Raw genomic sequence first — 15,467 nt, forward strand, 5'->3', positions numbered from 1 at the left:
TGTAACGTAACAAAATGTGGAAAAAAGTAAGGGGTCTGAATACTTTCCGAATGCACTGTAGCTATGCAGGCTAGCTACTTTTCCTTTGCTAGCCAGCCAACTAAATCTATCACACAATCACATCAAGCAGCTGAAATGACAGAAAACTGTCTGCACTTTTGTTTGTTTTACCTAGGATTATATTGCCATTTCTTTGGATATATCCATTATAATGACCCTGATAAATTAATTTGCCTGGCTCAGAGAAGCTGTCATTCTGGTCACATTCATACACATCGCACGGTGGAGGTCATCAAAAAAACGGCAACATTGATCCACAGGTTGGAGAGGCAGACAGCAAGGTTTAGACAAACCTCAACTGTTTCAAACCATATGCTAGCCTAGGGGCATTGGGAAATATTGTCTAGACCAGTGATATTTAAAGTCGGGGTCGGGGGGACTGCAGTGGGGATATATATATTTATTATTTAGGAACAAAAAATTATGAGTACAGATTATTGTACGAGACAATATAGAAACGTTTTTGAGAAAGTTAATTAGAAAAAAAGTATTTGATTGGGTAATTGAAGGTTATTTGTTGATGTAAAAAAAATGTAACGTACCGATTTTAAAGTTGTATTTGGGGTGGGATCACAAGAAATGATTGCAAAAAAATGGGGACCCCAGAAATTCTGGAGGAAAAAATGGTGTCCCTGCTGAAAAGGTTTGAATACCATTGGTCTAGACACATTTTTCCAGGGGAGATGAAGTTTATAAATTGACTGGCTGGGCCGTGGGACAGTGGATGCGCATTTATAAATCTAATGGAACCGCTAACAGGCACTACCTGCAGAATGCTGGGATGGTGGTGCTTCAACTCCCTGCTATTAACCAATTAGCATCCAGGATCCAAACAACCTGTTTTATAACATTGCATTGCCTCTGGTTATTGAAAGACATGTCTAAGACTGGTCTATTCATGTATTCTGCAGGCCTATGTATTTGTTTCGTTTTTTTCAGTTATCACTATCTGCCTCTGGTTAATGAAAGACATGTCTAAGACTGGTCTATTCATGTATTCTGCAGGCCTATGTATTTGTTTCGTTTTTTTCAGTTATGACCCTGTTTCTGTCATCACTATCTGTTTTGTTAAAATTTGTTTCCGCCCGGTTTCGAACCGGGGACCTTTCGCGTGTGAGGCGAACGTGATAACCACTACACTACAGAAACTGCAAGAAAAAGAGTGGAAGTCATGGAAAATGTTAGGAATGCCCACAAGTCTACCGCCCATAATATCCCAAATAGAGTACCACAGTAGGAGTCATAATACCCATAAGAACTAGCGGTCGAACAGGGAAATGGTTCCAATCGTTTTTCCACCATTCATATTCCCCACAGGGGATTTTAAAAACAATTACAAAAGGCCTGTGTTTCTTGTTGGCTTACCCTGGCATGGTAACCGTGTAATTCTCTCTAGGACAAGGTGACTTTTATAAACCCAAATGCTAATTAACTGCTAATGTGGCTATCATAAAGAACTACAAATGTATTATTTTAAGTGTTTCTAAAATCCCATATGGGAAAAATGAATGGTGGAAAAATGGTTGGAACCATTTCCCTGTTTGACCGCTAGGTTTTATGGGTATTATGACACCTCCACTGTGGGGCTTTCCCCAGTTTTATTTGACAATTTGTATCATGTTAAATATTAGCCACTATCGGGAGCCACTGTCAGTAACAGCCACATACATTTATTTTGGCATACTTTCATTCCGTTGACCTTTCTTTAATCTGTCACATCCTTGTGAATTGTTCCTGAGGGTTGCTAGCATTAGTGAATCATATTAAGCTAAAGTATTGCAATAATTTGGGACATGTAGCCTATTTGAATCATTATGGAACTCAGACCACACGTAGCAGGAATTTATTCAGAGCGCCCAAGCTAGCCACCCCAGCAGAGTGCGTTACGCGACTTAAAAGGGTAAGTCTGAATAGCAAATACTGAGAAGTGCGTAGGAAAAGCATGAATTCCTAAATTGGGATCGAGCCCTAAGTGAATAGGCTTACTATCTAATTTGTTAAAATGTGTTTCCGCCCGGTCTCGAACCGGGGACCTTTCGCGTGTTAGGCGAACGTGATAACCACTACACTACGGAAACTGCATGAGTAGGATACTAAGGGTGTGACTTTGGCTGGGTGGGTGGGTGGGTGGGGCATTTATCGCTCTCAGAACCAAATGAAGTCAGAAATGACTTAGTCCATTAACTAAGCAATAAGGCTTGAGATCCCGGGAATTATCGTGTGAATAACTCCTGAATAAGGGCTGATTCACCGTAGGGATGGTTTGGCTGAGCAGCCGGCTCTTGGAAGAGTCTTGGTGGTTCCAAACTTCTTCCTTTTAAGAATGATGGAAGCCACTGTGTTCTTGGGTACCTTCAATGCTGCAGAAATGTATCGGTACCCTTCCCCACGTCTGTGCCTCGACACAATCCTCTCTCGGAGCTCTAGGGACAATTCCTTCCACCTCATGGCTTAGTTTATGCTCTGACATGCACTGTCAACTGTGGAACCTTATATAGACAGACAGGTGTGTGCCTTTTCAAATCATGACCAATCCATTGAATTTACCACAGGTGGACTCCAATCAAGTTGTAGAAACATCTCAAGGATGATCAATGGAAACAGGATGGACCTGAGCTCAATTTCCAGACTCATAGCAAAGGGTCTGAAAACGTATGTAAATAAGGTATTTTTTAAATCTTTTTTTATGAATTAAAAATGATATGTTATCGCTTTGTCATTATGGGGTATTGTGTGTAGATAGATTTTATTTGACTTAATCCGTTTTCAGAATAAGGCTGTAACGTAACAAAATGTGGAAAAAAGTAAGGGGTCTGAATACTTTCCGAATGCACTGTAGCTATGCAGGCTAGCTACTTTTCCTTTGCTAGCCAGCCAACTAAATCTATCACACAATCACATCAAGCAGCTGAAATGACAGAAAACTGTCTGCACTTTTGTTTGTTTTACCTAGGATTATATTGCCATTTCTTTGGATATATCCATTATAATGACCCTGATAAATGAATTTGCCTGGCTCAGAGAAGCTGTCATTCTGGTCACATTCATACACATCGCACGGTGGAGGTCATCAAAAAAACGGCAACATTGATCCACAGGTTGGAGAGGCAGACAGCAAGGTTTAGACAAACCTCAACTGTTTCAAACCATATGCTAGCCTAGGGGCATTGGGAAATATTGTCTAGACCAGTGATATTTAAAGTCGGGGTCGGGGGGACTGCAGTGGGGATATATATATTCATTATTTAGGAACAAAAAATTATGAGTACAGATTATTGTACGAGACAATATAGAAACGTTTTTGAGAAAGTTAATTAGAAAAAAAGTATTTGATTGGGTAATTGAAGGTTATTTGTTGATGTAAAAAAAAATGTAACGTACCGATTTTAAAGTTGTATTTGGGGTGGGATCACAAGAAATGATTGCAAAAAAATGGGGACCCCAGAAATTCTGGAGGAAAAAATGGTGTCCCTGCTGAAAAGGTTTGAATACCATTGGTCTAGACACATTTTTCCAGGGGAGATGAAGTTTATAAATTGACTGGCTGGGCCGTGGGACAGTGGATGCGCATTTATAAATCTAATGGAACCGCTAACAGGCACTACCTGCAGAATGCTGGGATGGTGGTGCTTCAACTCCCTGCTATTAACCAATTAGCATCCAGGATCCAAACAACCTGTTTTATAACATTGCATTGCCTCTGGTTATTGAAAGACATGTCTAAGACTGGTCTATTCATGTATTCTGCAGGCCTATGTATTTGTTTCGTTTTTTTTCAGTTATCACTATCTGCCTCTGGTTAATGAAAGACATGTCTAAGACTGGTCTATTCATGTATTCTGTAGGCCTATGTATTTGTTTCGTTTTTTTCAGTTATGACCCTGTTTCTGTCATCACTATCTGTTTTGTTAAAATTTGTTTCCGCCCGGTTTCGAACCGGGGACCTTTCGCGTGTGAGGCGAACGTGATAACCACTACACTACAGAAACTGCAAGAAAAAGAGTGGAAGTCATGGAAAATGTTAGGAATGCCCACAAGTCTACCGCCCATAATATCCCAAATAGAGTACCACAGTAGGAGTCATAATACCCATAAGAACTAGCGGTCGAACAGGGAAATGGTTCCAATCGTTTTTCCACCGTTCATATTCCCCACAGGGGATTTTAAAAACAATTACAAAAGGCCTGTGTTTCTTGTTGGCTTACCCTGGCATGGTAACCGTGTAATTCTCTCTAGGACAAGGTGACTTTTATAAAAAAATGCTAATTAACTGCTAATGTGGCTATCATAAAGAACTACAAATGTATTATTTTAAGTGTTTCTAAAATCCCATATGGGAAAAATGAATGGTGGAAAAATGGTTGGAACCATTTCCCTGTTTGACCGCTAGGTTTTATGGGTATTATGACACCTCCACTGTGGGGCTTTCCCCAGTTTTATTTGACAATTTGTATCATGTTAAATATTAGCCACTATCGGGAGCCACTGTCAGTAACAGCCACATACATTTATTTTGGCATACTTTCATTCCGTTGACCTTTCTTTAATCTGTCACATCCTTGTGAATTGTTCCTGAGGGTTGCTAGCATTAGTGAATCATATTAAGCTAAAGTATTGCAATAATTTGGGACATGTAGCCTATTTGAATCATTATGGAACTCAGACCACACGTAGCAGGAATTTATTCAGAGCGCCCAAGCTAGCCACCCCAGCAGAGTGCGTTACGCGACTTAAAAGGGTAAGTCTGAATAGCAAATACTGAGAAGTGCGTAGGAAAAGCATGAATTCCTAAATTGGGATCGAGCCCTAAGTGAATAGGTGTACTATCTAATTTGTTAAAATGTGTTTCCGCCCGGTCTCGAACCGGGGACCTTTCGCGTGTTAGGCGAACGTGATAACCGCTACACTACGGAAACTGCGTGAGTAGGATACTAAGGGTGTGACTTTGGCTGGGTGGGTGGGTGGGTGGGGCATTTATCGCTCTCAGAACCAAATGAAGTCAGAAATGACTTAGTCCATTAACTAAGCAATAAGGCTTGAGATCCCGGGAATTATCGTGTGAATAACTCCTGAATAAGGGCTGATTCACCGTAGGGATGGTTTGGCTGAGCAGCCGGCTCTTGGAAGAGTCTTGGTGGTTCCAAACTTCTTCCTTTTAAGAATGATGGAAGCCACTGTGTTCTTGGGTACCTTCAATGCTGCAGAAATGTATCGGTACCCTTCCCCACGTCTGTGCCTCGACACAATCCTGTCTCGGAGCTCTAGGGACAATTCCTTCCACCTCATGGCTTAGTTTATGCTCTGACATGCACTGTCAACTGTGGAACCTTATATAGACAGACAGGTGTGTGCCTTTTCAAATCATGACCAATCCATTGAATTTACCACAGGTGGACTCCAATCAAGTTGTAGAAACATCTCAAGGATGATCAATGGAAACAGGATGGACCTGAGCTCAATTTCCAGACTCATAGCAAAGGGTCTGAAAACGTATGTAAATAAGGTATTTTTTAAATCTTTTTTATGAATTAAAAATGATATGTTATCGCTTTGTCATTATGGGGTATTGTGTGTAGATAGATTTTATTTGACTTAATCCGTTTTCAGAATAAGGCTGTAACGTAACAAAATGTGGAAAAAAGTAAGGGGTCTGAATACTTTCCGAATGCACTGTAGCTATGCAGGCTAGCTACTTTTCCTTTGCTAGCCAGCCAACTAAATCTATCACACAATCACATCAAGCAGCTGAAATGACAGAAAACTGTCTGCACTTTTGTTTGTTTTACCTAGGATTATATTGCCATTTCTTTGGATATATCCATTATAATGACCCTGATAAATGAATTTGCCTGGCTCAGAGAAGCTGTCATTCTGGTCACATTCATACACATCGCACGGTGGAGGTCATCAAAAAAACGGCAACATTGATCCACAGGTTGGAGAGGCAGACAGCAAGGTTTAGACAAACCTCAACTGTTTCAAACCATATGCTAGCCTAGGGGCATTGGGAAATATTGTCTAGACCAGTGATATTTAAAGTCGGGGTCGGGGGGACTGCAGTGGGGATATATATATTCATTATTTAGGAACAAAAAATTATGAGTACAGATTATTGTACGAGACAATATAGAAACGTTTTTGAGAAAGTTAATTAGAAAAAAAGTATTTGATTGGGTAATTGAAGGTTATTTGTTGATGTAAAAAAAAATGTAACGTACCGATTTTAAAGTTGTATTTGGGGTGGGATCACAAGAAATGATTGCAAAAAAATGGGGACCCCAGAAATTCTGGAGGAAAAAATGGTGTCCCTGCTGAAAAGGTTTGAATACCATTGGTCTAGACACATTTTTCCAGGGGAGATGAAGTTTATAAATTGACTGGCTGGGCCGTGGGACAGTGGATGCGCATTTATAAATCTAATGGAACCGCTAACAGGCACTACCTGCAGAATGCTGGGATGGTGGTGCTTCAACTCCCTGCTATTAACCAATTAGCATCCAGGATCCAAACAACCTGTTTTATAACATTGCATTGCCTCTGGTTATTGAAAGACATGTCTAAGACTGGTCTATTCATGTATTCTGCAGGCCTATGTATTTGTTTCGTTTTTTTCAGTTATCACTATCTGCCTCTGGTTAATGAAAGACATGTCTAAGACTGGTCTATTCATGTATTCTGCAGGCCTATGTATTTGTTTCGTTTTTTCAGTTATGACCCTGTTTCTGTCATCACTATCTGTTTTGTTAAAATTTGTTTCCGCCCGGTTTCGAACCGGGGACCTTTCGCGTGTGAGGCGAACGTGATAACCACTACACTACAGAAACTGCAAGAAAAAGAGTGGAAGTCATGGAAAATGTTAGGAATGCCCACAAGTCTACCGCCCATAATATCCCAAATAGAGTACCACAGTAGGAGTCATAATACCCATAAGAACTAGCGGTCGAACAGGGAAATGGTTCCAATCGTTTTTCCACCATTCATATTCCCCACAGGGGATTTTAAAAACAGTTAAAAAAGGCCTGTGTTTCTTGTTGGCTTACCCTGGCATGGTAACCGTGTAATTCTCTCTAGGACAAGGTGACTTTTATAAAAAATGCTAATTAACTGCTAATGTGGCTATCATAAAGAACTACAAATGTATTATTTTAAGTGTTTCTAAAATCCCATATGGGAAAAATGAATGGTGGAAAAATGGTTGGAACCATTTCCCTGTTTGACCGCTAGGTTTTATGGGTATTATGACACCTCCACTGTGGGGCTTTCCCCAGTTTTATTTGACAATTTGTATCATGTTAAATATTAGCCACTATCGGGAGCCACTGTCAGTAACAGCCACATACATTTATTTTGGCATACTTTCATTCCGTTGACCTTTCTTTAATCTGTCACATCCTTGTGAATTGTTCCTGAGGGTTGCTAGCATTAGTGAATCATATTAAGCTAAAGTATTGCAATAATTTGGGACATGTAGCCTATTTGAATCATTATGGAACTCAGACCACACGTAGCAGGAATTTATTCAGAGCGCCCAAGCTAGCCACCCCAGCAGAGTGCGTTACGCGACTTAAAAGGGTAAGTCTGAATAGCAAATACTGAGAAGTGCGTAGGAAAAGCATGAATTCCTAAATTGGGATCGAGCCCTAAGTGAATAGGCGTACTGTCTAATTTGTTAAAATGTGTTTCCGCCCGGTCTCGAACCGGGGACCTTTCGCGTGTTAGGCGAACGTGATAACCGCTACACTACGGAAACTGCGTGAGTAGGATACTAAGGGTGTGACTTTGGCTGGGTGGGTGGGTGGGTGGGGCATTTATCGCTCTCAGAACCAAATGAAGTCAGAAATGACTTAGTCCATTAACTAAGCAATAAGGCTTGAGATCCCGGGAATTATCGTGTGAATAACTCCTGAATAAGGGCTGATTCACCGTAGGGATGGTTTGGCTGAGCAGCCGGCTCTTGGAAGAGTCTTGGTGGTTCCAAACTTCTTCCTTTTAAGAATGATGGAAGCCACTGTGTTCTTGGGTACCTTCAATGCTGCAGAAATGTATCGGTACCCTTCCCCACGTCTGTGCCTCGACACAATCCTGTCTCGGAGCTCTAGGGACAATTCCTTCCACCTCATGGCTTAGTTTATGCTCTGACATGCACTGTCAACTGTGGAACCTTATATAGACAGACAGGTGTGTGCCTTTTCAAATCATGACCAATCCATTGAATTTACCACAGGTGGACTCCAATCAAGTTGTAGAAACATCTCAAGGATGATCAATGGAAACAGGATGGACCTGAGCTCAATTTCCAGACTCATAGCAAAGGGTCTGAAAACGTATGTAAATAAGGTATTTTTTAAATCTTTTTTATGAATTAAAAATGATATGTTATCGCTTTGTCATTATGGGGTATTGTGTGTAGATAGATTTTATTTGACTTAATCCGTTTTCAGAATAAGGCTGTAACGTAACAAAATGTGGAAAAAAGTAAGGGGTCTGAATACTTTCCGAATGCACTGTAGCTATGCAGGCTAGCTACTTTTCCTTTGCTAGCCAGCCAACTAAATCTATCACACAATCACATCAAGCAGCTGAAATGACAGAAAACTGTCTGCACTTTTGTTTGTTTTACCTAGGATTATATTGCCATTTCTTTGGATATATCCATTATAATGACCCTGATAAATGAATTTGCCTGGCTCAGAGAAGCTGTCATTCTGGTCACATTCATACACATCGCACGGTGGAGGTCATCAAAAAAACGGCAACATTGATCCACAGGTTGGAGAGGCAGACAGCAAGGTTTAGACAAACCTCAACTGTTTCAAACCATATGCTAGCCTAGGGGCATTGGGAAATATTGTCTAGACCAGTGATATTTAAAGTCGGGGTCGGGGGGACTGCAGTGGGGATATATATATTTATTATTTAGGAACAAAAAATTATGAGTACAGATTATTGTACGAGACAATATAGAAATGTTTTTGAGAAAGTTAATTAGAAAAAAGTATTTGATTGGGTAATTGAAGGTTATTTGTTGATGTAAAAAAAATGTAACGTACCGATTTTAAAGTTGTATTTGGGGTGGGATCACAAGAAATGATTGCAAAAAAATGGGGACCCCAGAAATTCTGGAGGAAAAAATGGTGTCCCTGCTGAAAAGGTTTGAATACCATTGGTCTAGACACATTTTTCCAGGGGAGATGAAGTTTATAAATTGACTGGCTGGGCCGTGGGACAGTGGATGCGCATTTATAAATCTAATGGAACCGCTAACAGGCACTACCCGCAGAATGCTGGGATGGTGGTGCTTCAACTCCCTGCTATTAACCAATTAGCATCCAGGATCCAAACAACCTGTTTTATAACATTGCATTGCCTCTGGTTATTGAAAGACATGTCTAAGACTGGTCTATTCATGTATTCTGCAGGCCTATGTATTTGTTTCGTTTTTTTCAGTTATCACTATCTGCCTCTGGTTAATGAAAGACATGTCTAAGACTGGTCTATTCATGTATTCTGCAGGCCTATGTATTTGTTTCGTTTTTTCAGTTATGACCCTGTTTCTGTCATCACTATCTGTTTTGTTAAAATTTGTTTCCGCCCGGTTTCGAACCGGGGACCTTTCGCGTGTGAGGCGAACGTGATAACCACTACACTACGGAAACTACAAGAAAAAGAGTGGAAGTCATGGAAAATGTTAGGAATGCCCACAAGTCTACCGCCCATAATATCCCAAATAGAGTACCACAGTAGGAGTCATAATACCCATAAGAACTAGCGGTCGAACAGGGAAATGGTTCCAATCGTTTTTCCACCGTTCATATTCCCCACAGGGGATTTTAAAAACAATTACAAAAGGCCTGTGTTTCTTGTTGGCTTACCCTGGCATGGTAACCGTGTAATTCTCTCTAGGACAAGGTGACTTTTATAAAAAATCCTGTATTTACCCCCAAATAAATGCTAATTAACTGCTAATGTGGCTATCATAAAGAACTACAAATGTATTATTTTAAGTGTTTCTAAAATCCCATATGGGAAAAATGAATGGTGGAAAAATGGTTGGAACCATTTCCCTGTTTGACCGCTAGGTTTTATGGGTATTATGACACCTCCACTGTGGGGCTTTCCCCAGTTTTATTTGACAATTTGTATCATGTTAAATATTAGCCACTATCGGGAGCCACTGTCAGTAACAGCCACATACATTTATTTCGGCATACTTTCATTCCGTTGACCTTTCTTTAATCTGTCACATCCTTGTGAATTGTTCCTGAGGGTTGCTAGCATTAGTGAATCATATTAAGCTAAAGTATTGCAATAATTTGGGACATGTAGCCTATTTGAATCATTATGGAACTCAGACCACACGTAGCAGGAATTTATTCAGAGCGCCCAAGCTAGCCACCCCAGCAGAGTGCGTTATGCGACTTAAAAGGGTAAGTCTGAATAGCAAATACTGAGAAGTGCGTAGGAAAAGCATGAATTCCTAAATTGGGATTGAGCCCTAAGTGAATAGGCTTACTGTCTAATTTGTTAAAATGTGTTTCCGCCCGGTCTCGAACCGGGGACCTTTCGCGTGTTAGGCGAACGTGATAACCGCTACACTACGGAAACTGCGTTAGAATGATACTAAGGGTGTGACTTTGGCTGGGTGGGTGGGGCATTTATCGCTCTCAGAACCAAATGAAGTCAGAAATGACTTAGTCCATTAACTAAGCAATAAGGCTTGAGATCCCGGGAATTATCGTGTGAATAACTCCTGAATAAGGGCTGATTCACCGTAGGGATGGTTTGGCTGAGCAGCCGGCTCTTGGAAGAGTCTTGGTGGTTCCAAACTTCTTCCTTTTAAGAATGATGGAAGCCACTGTGTTCTTGGGTACCTTCAATGCTGCAGAAATGTATCGGTACCCTTCCCCACGTCTGTGCCTCGACACAATCCTGTCTCGGAGCTCTAGGGACAATTCCTTCCACCTCATGGCTTAGTTTATGCTCTGACATGCACTGTCAACTGTGGAACCTTATATAGACAGACAGGTGTGTGCCTTTTCAAATCATGACCAATCCATTGAATTTACCACAGGTGGACTCCAATCAAGTTGTAGAAACATCTCAAGGATGATCAATGGAAACAGGATGGACCTGAGCTCAATTTCCAGCCTCATAGCAAAGGGTCTGAAAACGTATGTAAATAAGGTATTTTTTAAATCTTTTTTTATGAATTAAAAATGATATGTTATCGCTTTGTCATTATGGGGTATTGTGTGTAGATAGATTTTATTTGACTTAATCCGTTTTCAGAATAAGGCTGTAACGTAACAAAATGTGGAAAAAAGTAAGGGGTCTGAATACTTTCCGAATGCACTGTAGCTATGCAGGCTAGCTACTTTTCCTTTGCTAGCCAGCCAACTAAATCTATCACACAATCACATCAAGCAGCTGAAATGACAGAAAACTGTCTGCACTTTTGTTTGTTTTACCTAGGATTATATTGCCATTTCTTTGGATATATCCATTATAATGAACCTGATAAATGAATTTGCCTGGCTCAGAGAAGCTGTCATTCTGGTCACATTCATACACATCGCACGGTGGAGGTCATCAAAAAAACGGCAACATTGATCCACAGGTTGGAGAGGCAGACAGCAAGGTTTAGACAAACCTCAACTGTTTCAAACCATATGCTAGCCTAGGGGCATTGGGAAATATTGTCTAGACCAGTGATATTTAAAGTCGGGGTCGGGGGGACTGCAGTGGGGATATATATATTCATTATTTAGGAACAAAAAATTACGAGTACAGATTATTGTACGAGACAATATAGAAACGTTTTTGAGAAAGTTAATTAGAAAAAAAGTATTTGATTGGGTAATTGAAGGTTATTTGTTGATGTAAAAAAAAATGTAACGTACCGATTTTAAAGTTGTATTTGGGGTGGGATCACAAGAAATGATTGCAAAAAAATGGGGACCCCAGAAATTCTGGAGGAAAAAATGGTGTCCCTGCTGAAAAGGTTTGAATACCATTGGTCTAGACACATTTTTCCAGGGGAGATGAAGTTTATAAATTGACTGGCTGGGCCGTGGGACAGTGGATGCGCATTTATAAATCTAATGGAACCGCTAACAGGCACTACCTGCAGAATGCTGGGATGGTGGTGCTTCAACTCCCTGCTATTAACCAATTAGCATCCAGGATCCAAACAACCTGTTTTATAACATTGCATTGCCTCTGGTTATTGAAAGACATGTCTAAGACTGGTCTATTCATGTATTCTGCAGGCCTATGTATTTGTTTCGTTTTTTTCAGTTATCACTATCTGCCTCTGGTTAATGAAAGACATGTCTAAGACTGGTCTATTCATGTATTCTGCAGGCCTATGTATTTGTTTCGTTTTTTCAGTTATGACCCTGTTTCTGTCATCACTATCTGTTTTGTTAAAATTTGTTTCCGCCCGGTTTCGAACCGGGGACCTTTCGCGTGTGAGGCGAACGTGATAACCACTACACTACAGAAACTGCAAGAAAGAGAGTGGAAGTCATGGAAAATGTTAGGAATGCCCACAAGTCTACCGCCCATAATATCCCAAATAGAGTACCACAGTAGGAGTCATAATACCCATAAGAACTAGCGGTCGAACAGGGAAATGGTTCCAATCGTTTTTCCACCATTCATATTCCCCACAGGGGATTTTAAAAACAATTCAAAAAGGCCTGTGTTTCTTGTTGGCTTACCCTGGCATGGTAACCGTGTAATTCTCTCTAGGACAAGGTGACTTTTATAACAAATGCTAATTAACTGCTAATGTGGCTATCATAAAGAACTACAAATGTATTATTTTAAGTGTTTCTAAAATCCCATATGGGAAAAATGAATGGTGGAAAAATGGTTGGAACCATTTCCCTGTTTGACCGCTAGGTTTTATGGGTATTATGACACCTCCACTGTGGGGCTTTCCCCAGTTTTATTTGACAATTTGTATCATGTTAAATATTAGCCACTATCGGGAGCCACTGTCAGTAACAGCCACATACATTTATTTTGGCATACTTTCATTCCGTTGACCTTTCTTTAATCTGTCACATCCTTGTGAATTGTTCCTGAGGGTTGCTAGCATTAGTGAATCATATTAAGCTAAAGTATTGCAATAATTTGGGACATGTAGCCTATTTGAATCATTATGGAACTCAGACCACACGTAGCAGGAATTTATTCAGAGCGCCCAAGCTAGCCACCCCAGCAGAGTGCGTTACGCGACTTAAAAGGGTAAGTCTGAATAGCAAATACTGAGAAGTGCGTAGGAAAAGCATGAATTCCTAAATTGGGATCGAGCCCTAAGTGAATAGGCTTACTGTCTAATTTGTTAAAATGTGTTTCCGCCCGGTCTCGAACCGGGGACCTTTCGCGTGTTAGGCGAACGTGATAACCGCTACACTACGGAAACTGCGTGAGTAGGATACTAAGGGTGTGACTTTGGCTGGGTGGGTGGGTGGGTGGGGCATTTATCGCTCTCAGAACCAAATGAAGTCAGAAATGACTTAGTCCATTAACTAAGCAATAAGGCTTGAGATCCCGGGAATTATCGTGTGAATAACTCCTGAATAAGGGCTGATTCACCGTAGGGATGGTTTGGCTGAGCAGCCGGCTCTTGGAAGAGTCTTGGTGGTTCCAAACTTCTTCCTTTTAAGAATGATGGAAGCCACTGTGTTCTTGGGTACCTTCAATGCTGCAGAAATGTATCGGTACCCTTCCCCACGTCTGTGCCTCGACACAATCCTCTCTCGGAGCTCTAGGGACAATTCCTTCCACCTCATGGCTTAGTTTATGCTCTGACATGCACTGTCAACTGTGGAACCTTATATAGACAGACAGGTGTGTGCCTTTTCAAATCATGACCAATCCATTGAATTTACCACAGGTGGACTCCAATCAAGTTGTAGAAACATCTCAAGGATGATCAATGGAAACAGGATGGACCTGAGCTCAATTTCCAGACTCATAGCAAAGGGTCTGAAAACGTATGTAAATAAGGTATTTTTTAAATCTTTTTTATGAATTAAAAATGATATGTTATCGCTTTGTCATTATGGGGTATTGTGTGTAGATAGATTTTATTTGACTTAATCCGTTTTCAGAATAAGGCTGTAACGTAACAAAATGTGGAAAAAAGTAAGGGGTCTGAATACTTTCCGAATGCACTGTAGCTATGCAGGCTAGCTACTTTTCCTTTGCTAGCCAGCCAACTAAATCTATCACACAATTACATCAAGCAGCTGAAATGACAGAAAACTGTCTGCACTTTTGTTTGTTTTACCTAGGATTATATTGCCATTTCTTTGGATATATCCATTATAATGACCCTGATAAATGAATTTGCCTGGCTCAGAGAAGCTGTCATTCTGGTCACATTCATACACATCGCACGGTGGAGGTCACCAAAAAAACGGCAACATTGATCCACAGGTTGGAGAGGCAGACAGCAAGGTTTAGACAAACCTCAACTGTTTCAAACCATATGCTAGCCTAGGGGCATTGGGAAATATTGTCTAGACCAGTGATATTTAAAGTCGGGGTCGGGGGGACTGCAGTGGGGATATATATATTCATTATTTAGGAACAAAAAATTATGAGTACAGATTATTGTACGAGACAATATAGAAACGTTTTTGAGAAAGTTAATTAGAAAAAAAGTATTTGATTGGGTAATTGAAGGTTATTTGTTGATGTAAAAAAAATGTAACGTACCGATTTTAAAGTTGTATTTGGGGTGGGATCACAAGAAATGATTGCAAAAAATGGGGACCCCAGAAATTCTGGAGGAAAAAATGGTGTCCCTGCTGAAAAGGTTTGAATACCATTGGTCTAGACACATTTTTCCAGGGGAGATGAAGTTTATAAATTGACTGGCTGGGCCGTGGGACAGTGGATGCGCATTTATAAATCTAATGGAACCGCTAACAGGCACTACCCGCAGAATGCTGGGATGGTGGTGCTTCAACTCCCTGCTATTAACCAATTAGCATCCAGGATCCAAACAACCTGTTTTATAACATTGCATTGCCTCTGGTTATTGAAAGACATGTCTAAGACTGGTCTATTCATGTATTCTGCAGGCCTATGTATTTGTTTCGTTTTTTTTCAGTTATCACTATCTGCCTCTGGTTAATGAAAGACATGTCTAAGACTGGTCTATTCATGTATTCTGCAGGCCTATGTATTTGTTTCGTTTTTTTCAGTTATGACCCTGTTTCTGTCATCACTATCTGTTTTGTTAAAATTTGTTTCCGCCCGGTTTCGAACCGGGGACCTTTCGCGTGTGAGGCGAACGTGATAACCACTACACTACGGAAACTGCAAGAAAAAGAGTGGAAGTCATGGAAAATGTTAGGAATGCCCACAAGTCTACCGCCCATAATATC

At 40.6% G+C, this 15,467-nt stretch overlaps 11 non-coding genes across 11 annotated transcripts; all 11 read right to left on the bottom strand.

Annotated features, from left to right (window-relative positions):
- Positions 1 to 1,136: 1,136 nt before the first annotated feature.
- Positions 1,137 to 1,209, bottom strand: trnav-cac (transfer RNA valine (anticodon CAC)). Its single transcript has one exon. It is a non-coding gene; the product is annotated as a tRNA-Val (tRNA).
- Positions 1,210 to 2,065: 856 nt separating this feature from the next.
- Positions 2,066 to 2,138, bottom strand: trnav-aac (transfer RNA valine (anticodon AAC)). The gene has a single exon. It is a non-coding gene; the product is annotated as a tRNA-Val (tRNA).
- A 1,838-nt stretch (positions 2,139 to 3,976) lies between these two features.
- On the bottom strand, positions 3,977 to 4,049 carry trnav-cac (transfer RNA valine (anticodon CAC)). Its single transcript has one exon. It is a non-coding gene; the product is annotated as a tRNA-Val (tRNA).
- Positions 4,050 to 4,903: 854 nt separating this feature from the next.
- On the bottom strand, positions 4,904 to 4,976 carry trnav-aac (transfer RNA valine (anticodon AAC)). The gene has a single exon. It is a non-coding gene; the product is annotated as a tRNA-Val (tRNA).
- A 1,835-nt stretch (positions 4,977 to 6,811) lies between these two features.
- Positions 6,812 to 6,884, bottom strand: trnav-cac (transfer RNA valine (anticodon CAC)). Its single transcript has one exon. It is a non-coding gene; the product is annotated as a tRNA-Val (tRNA).
- An 853-nt stretch (positions 6,885 to 7,737) lies between these two features.
- On the bottom strand, positions 7,738 to 7,810 carry trnav-aac (transfer RNA valine (anticodon AAC)). The gene has a single exon. It is a non-coding gene; the product is annotated as a tRNA-Val (tRNA).
- A 1,833-nt stretch (positions 7,811 to 9,643) lies between these two features.
- On the bottom strand, positions 9,644 to 9,716 carry trnav-cac (transfer RNA valine (anticodon CAC)). Its single transcript has one exon. It is a non-coding gene; the product is annotated as a tRNA-Val (tRNA).
- An 876-nt stretch (positions 9,717 to 10,592) lies between these two features.
- Positions 10,593 to 10,665, bottom strand: trnav-aac (transfer RNA valine (anticodon AAC)). The gene has a single exon. It is a non-coding gene; the product is annotated as a tRNA-Val (tRNA).
- A 1,828-nt stretch (positions 10,666 to 12,493) lies between these two features.
- On the bottom strand, positions 12,494 to 12,566 carry trnav-cac (transfer RNA valine (anticodon CAC)). The gene has a single exon. It is a non-coding gene; the product is annotated as a tRNA-Val (tRNA).
- Positions 12,567 to 13,419: 853 nt separating this feature from the next.
- Positions 13,420 to 13,492, bottom strand: trnav-aac (transfer RNA valine (anticodon AAC)). Its single transcript has one exon. It is a non-coding gene; the product is annotated as a tRNA-Val (tRNA).
- Positions 13,493 to 15,327: 1,835 nt separating this feature from the next.
- On the bottom strand, positions 15,328 to 15,400 carry trnav-cac (transfer RNA valine (anticodon CAC)). The gene has a single exon. It is a non-coding gene; the product is annotated as a tRNA-Val (tRNA).
- Between the last annotated feature and the right edge of the window lie 67 nt (positions 15,401 to 15,467).

The sequence above is a fragment of the Salmo salar genome, chromosome ssa14 (genome assembly GCF_905237065.1).
Source record: "Salmo salar chromosome ssa14, Ssal_v3.1, whole genome shotgun sequence".
Classification (NCBI taxonomy): Eukaryota; Metazoa; Chordata; class Actinopteri; order Salmoniformes; family Salmonidae; genus Salmo; species Salmo salar.